This window comes from Bos indicus, chromosome 3 (genome assembly GCF_029378745.1).
Source record: "Bos indicus isolate NIAB-ARS_2022 breed Sahiwal x Tharparkar chromosome 3, NIAB-ARS_B.indTharparkar_mat_pri_1.0, whole genome shotgun sequence".
Classification (NCBI taxonomy): domain Eukaryota; kingdom Metazoa; phylum Chordata; class Mammalia; order Artiodactyla; family Bovidae; genus Bos; species Bos indicus.
Window position 1 is genome coordinate 12332446 of NC_091762.1, and position 16478 is coordinate 12348923.

Sequence of the window (16478 nt, forward strand, 5' to 3'; positions counted from 1 at the left end):
GCTGGGAGAAAGTCAGTGGTGCCCTCAGAGAGCCTCCACTACACAACCAGCCCCCTGGCTATACCAACCTCATCTCCCTGTTCCTGGTCCCCACTTCCTGCTTTCAGCCACACAGACCCAGCCTCCACCCCAATCCTCTCCAGGCTTGTGTAAGGGGCTTTCTTCCCATGGTGAAAAAAACCTGCCCCCTACCCTGACTTCTCCTTCCTACTCTAGTTCCCCAGCTGCCACTACAAGCCAAGTATTTAATACTTACTTTTACCCTGTCTTGTTCTCATTTGCATGTTCTTAAGACTTTTCAGGCTTCTCTAATCGTTCCTCCAATCAGTGTTAAGTCATTCAGTCATATTCGATTGTTTGTGACCCTGTGGACTGTAGCCTGCCAGGCTCCTTTGTCCATGGAATTCTCCAGGCAAGAATACTGGAGTGGGTTGCCATTCCCTTCTCCAGGGGATCTTCCCAGCCAAGGGCTTGAACCCAGGTCTCCCGAATTTCAGGCAGATTCTTTACCATCTGAGATACCAGGGAGGCCCAATCAAATGGGAATGCTCAAAATGGGACTCTCCCTTCCGGTTCTTTACTCTCTGCCCACAGGGAGCGACCAGTAACCAGGAATTCACTGCGAGGCCACAAAATGCTTCCAGGCGCTGAGTCCTTTCAACTCAGCAGACTATCAACTCAGCAGACTATCTACTGAGTACCTACTGCACACCCATGGGACTCAAAAATTCTGTACTCTATCTTCTGATAAGAAAACTAATGGCTGTAAAAGATTTATCAACGAATCCACATTGAAACATGATGAGTGACAGAAAGGATTAGGATTGGGGTCAGGTAGAGTCTCTTCTTGGAGAAGGAAATGGCAACCCACTCCAGTGTTCTTGCCTGGAGAATCCCGGGGACAGCGGAGCCTCGTGGGCTGCCATCTATGGGGTCGCACAGAGACGGACACGACTGAAGCGCCTTAGCAGCAGCAGCAGAGTCTCTTCTCATCCCCACCCTGGCCCCAAGCCTAAAGATTAGGCTACCTGAGAAGTACCACAGTCCACTGGGCAGTCCAGGACCGTGTGTGTGCATATGCACATGGAGTGGAGGAGAAAGAAAGGAATAAGGAGGAAGGAATATGAAGGCAAAGGAAGCAGGAGGAAAAGTATCTGCTGTCAAAGGCATGGCGCTGGAAGCCAAGGGAACCTTCCTGCATATTATTTTGTATTACGGGAGACACCCTACTGTTTGTTTCCCATCACCGTCTTCAATTCCCTCCACAGTCAGGAGACCTGAAGCACAGAACTGGCTTGTTGATTGGTTTGAGTTTAATCCATTTGTGTAATATCCCTGTTCAGAATGATATCTAATTAACACTTTTGTTGGGGGGAATAAAACCTCCCATAATCATTAGTGAACGGGGGAGGGGAGGGGAAGCTTTCCCAGGCAGCAGCCTTGCGTCTACCAGGCTGTTTGCGGCTCCATCTTACAGATGTCTCAACTGAGACATGTCTTAAGAGTGGGATTATCACTCATTCTGGACCAGGACAAGCAGATGGAGCTGAAATTTGATGATGGGATGCTGAGAGCTACATGAGTCAGCACTCACACCTAGTTCTAAGGACCTCGATTCTGAGTGCCAACTCCATAGGGGGCAGAATAGCTAGACAGCCTCCACCAAGCAGAACGGGCACTTTCCAAGTCAGTGGGTGAAGTTCCAAGTATGACTCTACTTTCTGGTTGCGGCAGTTCCTCCAGGCCTTGCAAGGAGAAATAATACTTAGATTTGTGTATAATTTCAGTTTGCAAAATGACTTTAAAGTGTCAGTAGCCAACTCACTGGGAGCAGAGAATACCAACCTCATTTAATAGTTGAGGAGAGTGAAGCTCAGAGAAATTAACAGACTTGTCTAAGGTCACTAAGGCATACATAGCCAGGAGTTGAACCCAGATCTTCTGACTCCAGAACCCTGGGCTTCGTGGGGAGCAGTCTCTGTTTGCAGGTTTCTGGGCATGTGCCATTGCTCTCCAGAGAAGTCCCATGAAGCTAACACCTTGTTGAGGATATAAGGAAGGCATTATGGGGAGGGCTTCTACAGAAATCACATAAAATTATATGGGAGAATCTGAATGGCACTGCAGGGGAGGTCAACAATTTTCATAAGATTTTTGAAAGAGTCTTTGACCTCAAATCACAAGAGTCAGCACCCTGCGGGGGCATCTCTGACCAAGCCTTCTGGTGTAACATATAAAGAACAACGAGCTGGGTTATTAACAGGAGGACCTGGGTTCTAATTCCACTGTTTTCAAACTGTTTAACCTCTCTGGGCTTCAGTTTCCATTCCTAAAAAATACAGATAAAAAACCCTGTCTTGCCAACTATACAGAAATTTTGAGGATCAAACTACACAAGGAAGAGGGAAATGGTGGCTAGAAGGCAACAAGGGGAAAGAGATTTTCAGTTTACCTTCTCACATTAAAAAAATATTGTGCCATGTGCATTATCTGCTAAAAACATATTAAAAAATTTAACAAAAATATGTTTGGCCTTCAGGTTATAGAGTGCTTTATACACACAATGTCACTTATTTCTCTCCACAGCCCTGCAAGGCAGAGATAATTTTCCCAATTGCACACGAGGCAACTGAGGCTCAGCCAGCTCAGATAAATTGCCCAGTGTCATGAATGTGACTAAATATTAGCAGGTTGAGGATTAAAATTCATATCTTTCTGATTTCAGTTTCCCTCCTTCCCTCCCTCCCTCTCTCTCTCTCTGTTCCCTACATTACAGGTGCTCACTCCATCTCATAAAAGCGCCCATGTGAAGAGATAAACTTGATGTATATTGAAGGAGAGTAAATTTTACTATATTGCTACAGGAGGGCTAAAAGTTTCCCCATCATTATCTAAATATAGGACTCCCATAACTACTTGCCTTACAACCAACCCAAATTGTGCACTGGCAGCCTGAAGAATTATACATGTGCAGACACACACACACACACACACACACACACACACACACACACTTTGTTATAGCAAGAGGAGAGAGAATTAGGATGGGGATTGAAAAGGCACTCCCATGGTCTGGCACTGTGGAGTACTGCCCAGGCAGCTTGGCAGGAGTTGTTCATCCTGTCCCACCCCTAAAACGTACTCATCCTTGCCTCGCACAGCCTTTAAATACTTTGCTGTCGATTCATGTTAGGTTATTGTTTTCATTCTCCTGCCTGCATGCCCTGTACAGGCTTATCCATGTCAGTGCCTTGGCTTAGACTGCAGGCCCCAGAGGGCAGGGGCTGGGCCATACGTACCCCTTTGTACTGCATCCACTCTGAGCCAGACACAATTATGTGCTTAATAAAGATTTGAGCAGATGACCACAGAGATAAAGGTCATTTATTCTAACTTACAGAGAAATGAAGCCTCCAGGTAGGGTAATTTTTATGAGACGGTGCTGTGCAGGGGAACACGCACTAGTACCTGGAGAGAGAGCACCATCTGCATCCCGGCTCTACCTGGCCCTGGAGAAGGTAAATATCCTCTCTTGGTAAGTTTCTCCACCTATAAAATGGAGATGATACCTACTTCATGGGTCTGTAATGAGAACTGAAAGAAGGGTTTGTGAAACAGTAAACCGAAAGGTGTTATATATCTGCTACTTAGAAAGAAAGAGAGAAAAATTAATGAAAAAAATGTCATCTGAGCTGACCCTGAGGTTTCTCAGGAGAAAACGCCTCCCGTGCTTTCTGCCCCCCAGCGATGGAAACCCTCTTGTTCACTGGCTTCCCTGTGCTGGCTGAAGGCCTGGCACATTACTGGCAAATGGAATACACCAGAGATCTTTGCGATAGCCAGTTGCTACAGTGATAAGTTGGACTTTTATCCACCTTTGCAACAGCTAAAAGAAATAGCCCAAATTAACCCTCAATTCATTTAAGCTGCATTGGGCTACAGTCCATGGGGTGGGTTGCAAAAGCTAGACATGACTTAGAGACAAAACCACCACCAACAACCCATTTCTACTCATTCTGGATGGGACATACATACACACAGTTAACTACACATTCCCCAGTGTTACGGAGGGATTGTTCAAGCAATAGGCCAACTAGCGGACTTCCCTGGATGCTGGTTCAATCCCTGGTCGGGGAACTAAGATCCCACATGCCTGAGAGCAACTGAGCCCACGCACCCCAAGGAGACAATCTGTTCACCACATGAAAGGTCTCACATGATGCAATGAAGGTCTGACACAGCCAAATAAATGAATAAATACAAAAAAAATAAAATAAAATAAACCAACTAGTGCAGATGATCATGCAGGACACTCTGAGGGGCCCAGGCGGGAGAGACTCTGATCAGCAGACAAATCAAGTCACAGTTCTTCCTAGAGTGCTGTGGCTGGTTTTGCAGGCAGTGAAGGTCAAGGGTAGGCAGTAGAGTGAGAGAGGGCATTCCAGGTAGTGACAATGGTGGCTTGTTCCAAGCCTAGAGGCCAAGAGTGAACTGGCCTTCTGTTACGGACTTGGCAATAGTTGGGGGCGGGGTTGTGCAGGGGAGTAGGAAGAAATTGAATTAGTAAAACCAGCAAGGGGGTGGAGTGAGAAGGCAGGAGTATTGGTCCTTTTTTAAGTGGTCTCCGGATTATCATTCCTTCCCGGGGGGGTACCCCTACCCTGCCGCTACGGTTGAACTCCTATTAATTCTCTTTGATGGTCAAGCTTTCCCAGAGCACCCTAAAATGAAGTCAGTTGTCCTTGCTCTGAGCTTTCTGGCTCTGCTACTCACAGGGCAATACAGCATCTACTGCCTTGCTCCAGTAGGACACAAAGGTATCAAGGACCTAGTGTGTGCTAGATGCTTCCGACTGATCCACTCCTCCCCGCAGCCCTGCACTCAGTTCATTATCTCCATCTCAGAGAAAGGCCTTAGAGCAGGGTAGGTAGTGGGCAGCACGATCTCTAGGCCAGATGGACTGCAATCACAGCTACTCTGTCATGTCTTAGCTGCGAGACTTTGGACAAGTCACCTAACTTCTCTGTGTCTCAGATTCCTCTTCAGTCCAAAAGTGAAAGTGAAAGTGAAAGTGAAGTCGCTCAGTTGTGTCCAACTCTTTGCCATCCCATGGACTGTAGTCTGCCAGGCTTCTCTGTCCATGGGATTTTCCAGGCAAGAGTACTGGAGTGGTGTGCCATTTCCTCTCCAGGGGATCTTCCTGACCCAGGGATCGAATCCAGGTCTCCTGCATTGCAGGCAGAAGCTGTACCCTCTGAGCCACTAGGGAAGCCCCTTCAGTCCAATGGGGATGCCAAAATACCTGGACAACCGAAGATCATTAATGCATAGATGTACTAATGTTGCTCAGAAAGGTGCCTGGCACATGGTTCACGCACAAGGGAATGGATGCTCAGAAATTTGCTCAAGACCTTAAAAGCTACACAGCTGGAATTCCATAGAGTGCTTCACTCCCTTGGATTTCCCTAAGTATACTGTCCCCATCTCTCCCTGGTTTAGGTTATAAACCACTCAGGGGACATTGGTAGGCTCCCATTTGCCCCTCGTCCTCCACGGCACCTAGAGGGCGTATAATACACGAGTGCAGATAAGTGAGTCCAGGTGTTAGTATATGAAACTTGGCTCCTCTGATACCCAGCAGAACAGAAGTAGGGGGTACACTGGGGCAGCCTGAAGCTAGAGTTTCACCTGCCTGTGATTCACTTTAGTGCCTTTGAGATTTGAGGCAGAGCATCAGTACCAGCAGTGATCCTGGGCAGGGGAAAATATCCCATGCCGGGGAGAAGAAACCCCTGTCTGCAGTTCCTTCCTCCCCTCTTCTCATGAGCTCTTTGGCTTTCTTAGCACATCCCCAAGAGGACAGCAGTCCACAAGGCCAATTGAGATAGGTGTGCCTCCTCCTACCACACCACCCACGTCTGGCAGTGTGCCCGCCCACCACCAGTCCGGGGGAAGCCTGATTAATCCGGGGCAGGGGCACCAGCTGCCATCCTGCCCCTGACCCCAGCCTGGCCACCTCCCACCCTTCACTCCACCGGCCATTCAGCTGGGTGAGGGCATTTCTTGAGTCCTCCCGACTTCCTCCTGTCTGGGAGGATGGAGGCATAATTAGTGCACTTCTCCTGGGGAGTGGGAGAGGCAGAGCGGCTCATTAACCCAGCCAGGCGTGCCTCTTCTGCGACTCCCTCCCTGCCCTCTCCTCTCTGCTCCTGGGTCCCTCTTCGGTCCCCTCACCCCTCTGGCCTCCCCTCCTCATTAACCTTTTTTCTCCTTTTTCTCTTCTGTACCATTCTTGGCTGTACCTCTCCCTCCTCATCTCACTGTTTCTGCTCTTCTTTCTTTGGCTATTTTGCCCCCTGACCTTTCCTTCCTCCCATCCCCCAAGACCCTCTTCTCTTGATTCTGGCCTCCCAGCTTCTGGTCTCAGCCGATTTCTCTGGGCCACCTGCCCTTCCTGCTACATGCTCAACCTCAGAAGCCTTATTTCCTTGCCTCTCTTGTTCTTGTGGGCTTCCCTGGTGGCTCAGCTGGTAAAGAATTCTCCTGTAATGAGGGAGACCTGGGTTCGATCCCTGGGTTGGGAATATCCCCTAGAGGAGGGCATACCAACCCACTCTAGTATTCTGGCCTGGAGAATTCTATGGACTGTGTAGTCCATGGGGTCACAAAGAGTTGGACACAACTGAGCGACTTTAACGTCACTTCACTTGTTCTTTTGCTCCATTTCTTTCTTCTGCTTTCTTTCTTTTCTTTTCTTTATTTATCTGGCTGCATCGGGTCTTAGCTGGGGTACTCAGAATCTTTGATCTTCATTGCAGCATGCGGGATCTAGTTCCCTGACCAGGGACCAAACCTGGGACCCCTGCTTTAGGAGTGCAGAGTCTTAGCCACTGAACCACCAAGGAAGCCCATGTTTTCTTTATTTTCTCACTCACCTTTCTTGGTCTACTTCTCCTGTTTCTCTCTTTCCCCTTTTCTTACTGGGCCCCTCCATTCTGGCTCACTCTCTCCCCTTTCCCACTCAGTGCACCCAGCACACTGAAAGAAAGGTGCGTTTTGAGGAATTTGTATACGTTCTGTCCTTTTTCTGGTGGGCAGGAGAGAATGGGGGGATTCTTGGGGGAGGACACTCATGACCTGTCTCATCCTAAGTGCTCTTTTCCATTCACAACCCACTAGGGAGTTCCCAACATGAAACACAGTTGGGAAGAGCTTGTGGAGGCAGGACCACTGAGAAGAAACTCCACGATGTCTTCTCCACTCAGAGGAGGCAGATACAAAGGGGCTTTCTGGAGGAGTTGCCATGGCCGCCTTGGTGACAGGGTATCAGCCATCCACACCTGGGCTGCCCACAGCTGCTGGGAGGACCGCTTTTTTTGGTCTTGTTTCCTCAGCTGAGGGCAAGTCATTCCAGCCTTTGAGGAATCACTGTCTTAGTTTTCACCACACCGCCCTCTCTCCTAAAAATACAGCTGGTGGTGAGCTGCCTTTATTCTGGGGTCAGGGCGGACCCTGCAGCGCCTTGGAGGGGATACTTGCTTAAGGAAAACATCCGGATTTCGTCTGCTAGGTCTGTTTCAAGTTTCTCTCTACAAACCCTTATGATCTAAGCACTGGGTCCAAAAGCCTTTCCACACTCATCCTCCAGATCTGCCAGTTCCCTTGCTACTTATTCACAGTATCTGTTCAAAACATGTTGTCACAGGACTTCCCTGATGGTCCAGTGGCTAAGATTCTGCACTCCCAATGCAGGGGGCCCAGGTTCAATCCCTGGCCAGGGAACTAGATCCCACATGCCTCAACTGAAGATCTTGCTTTGCATGCCACAACTAAGTCTCTTGTGCAGCCAAATAAATAAATATTTTTAAAAGATATATTAAAAAAAAAAATCTGTTGTCTCCATTCTCTCGCTCCCTCCATCCTTTCCCACCTTTTTTTTTCCAGATGATACTACACAACAGGGATACCTTTTCCAGAACAGTAACTTAATATTCCTCTCCCCCTCCCCCTTTTTCAAACAGAGAAATTGCACTTCTTCCAGGAAGTTTTCCTGGATTGACTCTTAAAGATGGAAGCGACCTAAGAAATTATTTAATTGCCCTTCAGTTTAGAATTGGTAAAGAACTCACCTGCCAATGCAGGAGACAAGAGAATGGGTTTGATTCCTGGAGGAGGAAATGGCAACCCACCCCAGTATTCTTGCCTGGAAAATCCAATGGACAGAGGAGCCTGGCAGGCTACAGCCCATAGGGTCGAAAGAATCTGATATGACTGAAGAGACTTAACACACACACACAATTTAGAATGAGGACACAGTGCCAGAGCAATTAAGGACTTGCCTGGTGCATACAGTATGGCGATGCAAGGAGAAGACACCCACGTTTCCTAACTCCTCCTCTTGTGTTCTTCCTCTGTCCTGAAGCTGCCGGCTCCTCAGAGAAGGCAGAATAGCTGGCCTGGTCTGCTAGTAGGGGATTTCCATAACTGTCCCTTGTTCTCTATCCCCAAATACCTTTCCCTGTAGTCAGTCTCTGCTCTGTCTGAGATATGTGTTGTTGGTCTTAAATAAAAATTTACTCAACTGTGTGCCTTGAAGGCAAGCAACTATACTGTATTTATCTCTGTTTCCTCAGCACCAAACAGGGCCTGGCACTCAATAATTGCTTGACGAACTGAAACTAACTGAAATGAAAACACACTATTGACCCTCTGAAGCAGCGGTGCCCTCACCCTCAGTAAGATGACCGAGGTTTCTGTTGACAAAGATGATAAAGCGCAGCCATGTCCATTTGGGGTCAGCCCCCTCCTGTCACTCCCTATCACTCACAAAAGACAATGGGGATGTAAAACAATCACTTAGGGGTACAACTTGCTCCTTCTACTGTTTTCCAAGGCCAAAAGAGAAAGGCATGGACTTCCAGGCCAGGAGCTTAGCAATTGCTTGGCCCACTTCATGGCTGCAGGCCAAACCTGTGGAGAGGAAATTGTGGGAGCCACACAGGGCTCCAAAAAAGAACTCCAGAAGACATCTGTGGACCCTAACATCATCTAGGGCGGTCACTCCTGGCTCCTCCTGGACCAAGTCCTAGGTCTCCCCTCACTTGCACCCCCACCGGGTACAGCCGGACTAGAATCCACAGGAGGAAGAAGCAGCCTGGAAACAGGGCCCATGGCATTTCAGCAGAAGGCTTGCAGATGTTCTCACATTCTTCAAAGGGATACAGATGTGGACAGGCAGGAGAGGAACCCAGCAGAGCAGTACTTGCCTGAACACTTGGATCCCCTTCCTCCCTTCCGATCAAGTTATTGGGCAATCGGTGCTGGAAGCTGTGTGGGGAGTTTAAATCTCAGAGCCTGGGATTCTGGCAGCTGGCAAAGCATCTGGGGCAAGTCCTGACTTTTGACTGTTGGGGACAGCCCATCGTTTGCAGAGCTCCTGGGGTGTGTTAAGGTCACATAGTCTAAATTCAGAGGAACTCCTCAGAAGCTATGTCAAAGTTAATAGGGAAACTGAGTTCAAGGAATTTGGGTGGTACTTAGCTGTCATAGAAAGAGCACTGGAATGGGAATCAGCATTTGAGATTTCCAGCCCTGGTTTCAGCAGAATCAGCTTTGTGGCACTGGACTAGTTCCATCCCTTATCTGATCTTCAGTATCCTGGTTCATGGACTAGGCACCTCCAGAACTGACATGCCAGAACACAGGAGGTGTTTAGCACAAGCTAAATGACTGAACCGATATAATTCTGAGACTGCCTTCCTCCAGATACTTACAAAGTTTTCCACACTGCAGGCATCCCACTGATCTCATTTGGATGATAATGGCCCCTTCAGCATCCTCCCTGCTTCTGACTTTCCCCACTTCCATTTGCCCAGAGATCTGACTGCAGCCTCTCCAACTTCATTATCTTGACCCACTTCTCAAGAACCCACAATAGCTGCCTATGAGAATCCAGGTGCACAAGGCTTTAATAGCTGCCCACCGAGCCCCACCCCCAAGGCACCCGCCCACACACCTGGACTGGATTTCTTTCTCCCCTTGCAATCCAAGCCTGTCTCTTCCTTCTGTGCCCTGCTCTAGACTTACCTTTTTAAGGAAGGCTGGCCAAACGACACCATCTATAACCACAGCCAGTATTATGTCCAGTCCCTTCAGTATTTAACGCCTCAGGTTACATTATATTTATCTGTAGTTTCTTTTATATATATATCTCCTGGTGAGTATAGGTATAATTTACCCCTGAAATGCACAGAAAGGACTAAAGAAAACTCCTTCATAAAGACCCCTCTCTCAGTCTTCCCACAGGTAAGGGAAGAAAGTTCAAAACATAATAACTTTATATATAGACACGAAAGCAACAGCTAAAGAGCCTCTGCTTTCCTCTTTCTTCTTCACATTAGGGGAGACTGAGGCCCAGGGAGGTTAAGCAACTTGTTGAAAGTCACACAGCTCATTCAGCAATCAGGAAGGAGACCAACACAATGCGTTGTGCAGTGCGATCCTTTCACCAGCTGACACAAGTATCCAAACCAAGGGGTCATTTTGACACCGTGCAGCCAGCTGAACTGTTTGGTGGAGGATCCACATTCAAGGGCAGTGAAAACCCTGCACTTGCTACCCAGGAAAGAGATCTGATAACAAAAGGGGACGTGAGGGTCTGAAGAAGCACCAAAAAGGCTCCCTATTTCTGTCCCAAGAAAGAATGTAACAGCCCTAGAATGAAATCCAGGGTACACCACTTTGGACTGAATTTTTGAGGTTTTGGTGGAGCCACTTCCTTGACGCCAGCCCACTTTGGCCATTTTTAGGTTGCTGCAGAGGGCGAGAGCACCAACCCTAAGCGCCCTGGACAGATCCCGGAACACACAGCCACTGAGAAGCCAGGCATACAGCGGCCCAGGGCCACGCCCCGGCCTCTGCCACCCCAGTGAGCGCCACTGCCCTCCGCTGGGGGCCCACCATCAGCACTGGTGTAAACACTCGCATCTGTTTTTGGTACCACTGAGGAAGACCAGGGGTGTGGATAATGAAAGTCATTTCTTTTTGGCTTTGGAAAGCATGATAATGAATTTTTAGTGGCACCTAATTATGTTCTACTGAAGATAATATTAAAAAAGTGTTTGCATTCTCTGAGCACATATTAAGTGATAGGGAGGAACAGAAGTGGCTAGCTGGAAGAGGAACCAGATTCTGAATTAAAATTTCATTATGGGGACCTGCCAATGACCAGAATATTGATTCAACAGCTGTGTGTGTGTGTGTGTGTGTGTGTGTGTGTGTGTGGACTTGTGCAGGAGGCACTCTGTTTGGTGCTGGGGAGAAGAGGGAAATTACAAACAGCAATAAGACACACTCTATCCTCCAGTCTGGTGAGACAGGCGGAGGTAAACAACTCACTATGATTAAGACGGAATATAACTGCCACATCAAGAAATTCAAGCAATTTGCTTTAGAAGCTCAAAGGAAAGAACAGATTTTTGGAGAGCGCAGAGAAGACTACTTAAGAGAGAGGCACTAAAAGTACATCTTGGAGGCAAATCCAGATTTCAGAGGGCACAGGATGGGAAGAGGGGTCACTGGTTTGAATGAGCACGCAGGCTGAGAAGATGTATGAGCAGTGCAGGGAACAGTGTGAGGAACAGCACTGATTTTCCCCTCCCCACCCAGTGCTGTGGGAGGAGACCTGACTGACCTCCTCCTCTGAGCAAAACGAAATTCTGTAAATCCCCAAGATCTCTTTCAATGTTCTCCCTGCTCCACCATCATTTATTTCAACAAGATAGTTCTTGCTCATGCCCTACTAAAGCAAGTTCCTTTCCACTAGTTACTCCTTAGAGCTTTGAAAAAAAAAAAAAAAATCACCCTGGGAAAAATTCCTGTCCCAGTCCACAGCAATCTATTTTCAACCTCAGACTTACTCAATCCAGGTCTAGCTTCTCTGGGATTCCCAGACCTGGAACTTTCCTTACAGGAGACTGTTATGTTTGGGACCTCTCTCTTAGCTATCAGCCCCGCTAAACCCTTCTAATTTGCTGCTGCTTTAAAACTGGGGAGGAAAAAAGATGGAGAGGACGCCCTCTCTGCCTCTCTGCCTCTTTCCCTTGCTCTGCGGTTACGCTCAGCAATGATCCTACAAGCCTGGAATTTGAGGAATTTCCTGCCCTGTGCTCCCTGGAAGAGCTGAGAGAGACCTAGCAATTAGGCCTGGAGTTTCCACTCCTGCCTTCCTCCACCCATATGAAGTACCCTGAGTGAAGAGCTCGCTCTAAGGGGGCCACGTGGAGCTCAGTCTAGGACGTCTCTGTACCACAGGAACGTCACCCCGAGAGTCATCCCCATTGCCATCGACTCCCTCAGTCCCTCCCAATCACCTAAAGAGTCCCTTCCAAAATGCTCCGCCTCCTTTCCTTGGCCCACCTTAAATTGTAGCCATAATAACACAGGACATATAGAGTTAATTCCTTCCTAAATCCATCCTGTTCTTCTGCAACTGTCCCAGAGTAACTCTGCTCCTTCTTTTTTTTTTTTTTTTTTTGCTTTCCCCCATCACAGGAGAGGAGTCAGGAGCCACACTTTGCCTCAGCAATTTTTCCTTCCCCTTCCAATCTGCCCCTCCCTGCCCTCCTCTCCCCCTTTTCCCCTTTGCCTGTATGTCATTATGTACTGACTTATTTGATCTGTGCCCTTGTTCAATGTCCTTTTATAGGCTGAAGGTCTTAGCTCTGCTCCCAGACAGCATGTCTGTCTCTGGAACTTTCAGAAGGCAAGGGTGGAGGCTCTGGGCCTCTACTTCTTTGTTCAAGTCAGAGACCTGGGAATGGGAATGGGGAATATGGTCTCAAGTCATTTATGTAAACCTTATGTAACTTCTCTGCTGCAGCAGCCAGAACTGCTGAAGCAAATTTCTCTTCCTAATCATGTTTTGTTCAGGCTAATATTAAAATGGGCTCATATTCCCTTGTCACACATCCATCGATGGCTGGATACCAGGTGCTGAGGCAAAAGCAGCCTGGGATTTAAACACTGGCCACAAATAGTTCTCAAGCTGCCCCATCTACCAGCATCAGCGTAGAGAAGGTAGGCATTTATATGGGTTCCTGTGTTTTTTGCACTTCTTTTTTGTCTAGGTGTCCAGCTTTGTGGTTTCTTCCTCATTCTAGTCTTCTCATTCGTGACACTCCTTCAGTAATGCCCCATGTCACCCTCCTTTCACTGTTCCTCAATTCAGAGGACATTTCTGAATCTTTAATGCCTGTAGGTCCTGGAGAAGTTATGATCAGTTGGAACGTTGCTTCCCCACCTCCATCTCTTTCCGTATAGCACACGCCCTCTCAGGTTTCATTCCCAGGTGGGCAGCCGTCTCTCTCCATCCTCCCTGTGGCCGCCCACCTGCCCACAGATCTCTCCTAGGCTGTCACGGTGTAAGTTCCCCTGGTCCTCCCCAACGCCTATACCCTGCTTACTCTCTTCCTGTTCTCGCTCTCAGAAAGTATTAAGTCCAGGAACAGCAGTGCAGCCCTTTGGGGCCTGAGATTTCAAGGCCTGGATTTTCTTTCCACTCATCCCGACTCTGACTCTTGACAGTTCTCAACCAGATGACATTAAAACGGTAGTTTCCAGCTTCTCTTTCTTTCCCGCCACCTTAGTTCTTCTCAGCATATTCTAGTAGCCTCAGAAGGAGAAGCCTCTCTGGTTAAAAAGGAAATCAAAGCTATTCCAATACTTCAGTGGGAATGCTCACTATCTCCAGATTCCCTCCAACCCTCAAGATATTTGCCTTTTGAGGTTGAGAGTTGCTAGTTGCCAATTCCCTCCTCCCCCCCGCTTCACATTCCCTTCAAACAAAGCTTTTCAGTCAGGTTTTTGACCCTGATGAAGATTTTTAACTGGAATCTTTTTTTTTGCTTTCCCCCCTTCCTCTCTAATTCTGAAGGATCTTTTGTCTTTTGAGCAAAAGAACTGAGAGACTGGGAGGGCTGCTGGGTTTTTTTTTTTTTTTTTCCTCTTGCAAGTAATTGGGAAAGAGTTTTTTTTTTTAAAAAAAAAAAAAGAAGAGAAGGTAGGGGGGGGAAACAATATAAAGCTATTTTCTTTCTTAAAATAAATTATTTTAATAGAAACAAAAGAGAAAGATCTTGAAAAGTGTGAAAAGAACTTTGAAGAGAAAAGGACCCTGGAACGGTAACAGAGAAAAGGAGGGAGGGCTGGAGAGAAACATGAGAAAGAGCTTAAAAGGGACTTAAGCAATGCATGCGCAGAAAGGGGGAAGGAGGAATATGACGAGTGATTGGAGGTGCTCATTTCAGGACTGTGTACTCGCTGGACAGTTTCTCCAACTCATAGGAAACAGAAAGAGCCAGAAGGCCACTCTGAGGCCATAAAGAGAACTCTCCTCTCCTTGCATACTGCGCACTTAGCAGTGCCTAGCATGTAGTAAATGCTCAATAAATGCAGGGCTGAACAAAACAAGTTGGTTATGGGTGACCGTTTTTTGTTGCTTGTGTCTGTGCTTTCTTCTTCCTCCAGGACTCAATGAAAGGTTGACTGGGGAAAAAAGGGCCAGCCTCACATGACAGAGATCAGGTTGCGCCAAGCTCATAAGCAGAGGTCACATTTTGTCAGCCTCTCCTTGTCTCACCCTACTACCTTCCCTGGGCTTAGTCCTCACCCTCTTCTGGCTGGGCGTCAGGCATCCAATGAAACGCTATCAGCTCTCCATTACTCGCATATAGGCTTCTCACTCTGGGGATTATCCATGGAAAAATCTTAATCCCAGGCAGGTTGATTCCTTTTGCCACCCAGAATGTCTCGGTCGCCAGTCTTGGTGTGAGCAGGGAATTAGAAACTCATTTAAATAGCCATCCAAGTCAACTCTAATAAGCAAAGTAAATCTGATTATTATCATCATGAGCACCACCATGATGCATCCCAAAGTTAAAAAAAAAAAAAAAAAAGACCAAAAAGAAACGGTGGCTGAGTGTTATCTCTGTCAAGGCTCTCCCTCTACTGGGTCAATTGGGAGTTAACTGTATTTACAGACAGACTTTAATCTGGGGGACTCAGCTCTCCACAGCCTCTGCTCCATCATCATAGCACCTCTAAAAGGAAGATTACAGACAACTTATATTATTTGTTACTTAAAATAGTAGCTGACATTTCAGTAGCTGCTAGCTTATTGTGTGCCAGGCACTATGTTATACGTTTTATATATTTTAACTCATTTCATTTATTCATTACAAAAAAGACCTGAGGCAGCACACACAGGGTCAATTGTGTAAACAATAAACTGGAACTTCCCTGGTGGTCCAGTGGCTAAGACTCAGCATTCCCAGTGCAGGGGGCCCAGGTTTGATCCCTGGTCAGGGAACTAGATCCCACATGCCGCAACTAAGAGTTCCTACACTACAACTAAGATCCGGTACAGCCAAATAATAAATAAATATTAAAAAAAAAAAAAAAAAACAGTAAACGAAGAGGTGACATGAGACACTGTGCATAGATGGTGGTACTTAGGCAAACAGGGAAAGAGAGTAAGCACTGGAGAAATAAACTGAGGGGCAGGTAGAGTTATATATTAAATATTTGCCACAAGATCCTCAGCCCCTCATCAGAGATGAACTCCAAGATTAGCCTTGAGCTTCCAAGCAGCATGTGCAGAGGAAAAAATTCAAAATTAGTGATGCAATGTACAGCACCCATAAAATAAACACTAACCGGTACCTTAGGAAAGTGCCACTACAGAACTCTCTTCTGTGGATCCCCACACAAGGCTCACTGTGATGTGCAGAACCATGTTCTGGGTAACGTCCCTACCATGAATAAAATAAGGAATTGCACAGGGCTGCCCCTTAGAACGTTCCTCAGTGCGGGCTGATGGCACAGTGCCAGAGGCTCAGCTCAGTAAAAGCAGTTCTTCGAGGAGCCCAAACCGTTCAGTCTCGGTTTGCCACTCTCTGACGGGCTGGCTTGGTCTAAGGATAAAATTGAGAGTATCTGGAGGAATGGACTGGAGGTGGGTGATAACAGTGGGTGGCAGGCTGGGGGAAGGCTGTCGATATAAAACAGGACTCTTGCAACTTAGCTATTTTGGCCTTCAGTTCAGAACTGCATTCCGAGATGAGAGGAAGGAAAGAACATCACAGTCTTCTCTGATATCCAGGATTTCTTGGGAGGCATCTGAAGGTAGGGGGAGGCAGAACTCAAAAGATTATTTCCCTGAGGAGACGGGGTAAAGGGACAGCCAGTTGTTGTGATGTCTAGGGTGGGAGTGAGGTGAATGAGTGAGACTCCTTTAAAATACAAAAAAAGTACTTTGGCATTTTCTTTCTTTTTTATTTCTGCCGAGTATACCTAACCCTCAAAATATCAGCTTAGCTTTTGGCCATCTTGATGCTTGGGAAGATTAAGCCTGCTGGGAAAAAAAATCCTAAGGAGCATTCAGAGAGGAATTAGAGGTAGAATTAAACACAGTTAAACAG

At 47.2% G+C, this 16478-nt stretch overlaps 1 protein-coding gene and 1 non-coding gene across 4 annotated transcripts in view; one reads left to right on the top strand and one right to left on the bottom strand.

Annotated features, from left to right (window-relative positions):
* Window positions 1-16478, bottom strand: part of KIRREL1 (kirre like nephrin family adhesion molecule 1) — a 104956-nt gene that overhangs the window by 65737 nt on the left and 22741 nt on the right. The gene's annotated exons all lie outside the window — the stretch shown is intronic.
* Window positions 7710-7782, top strand: TRNAG-CCC (transfer RNA glycine (anticodon CCC)). Its single transcript has one exon. It is a non-coding gene; the product is annotated as a tRNA-Gly (tRNA).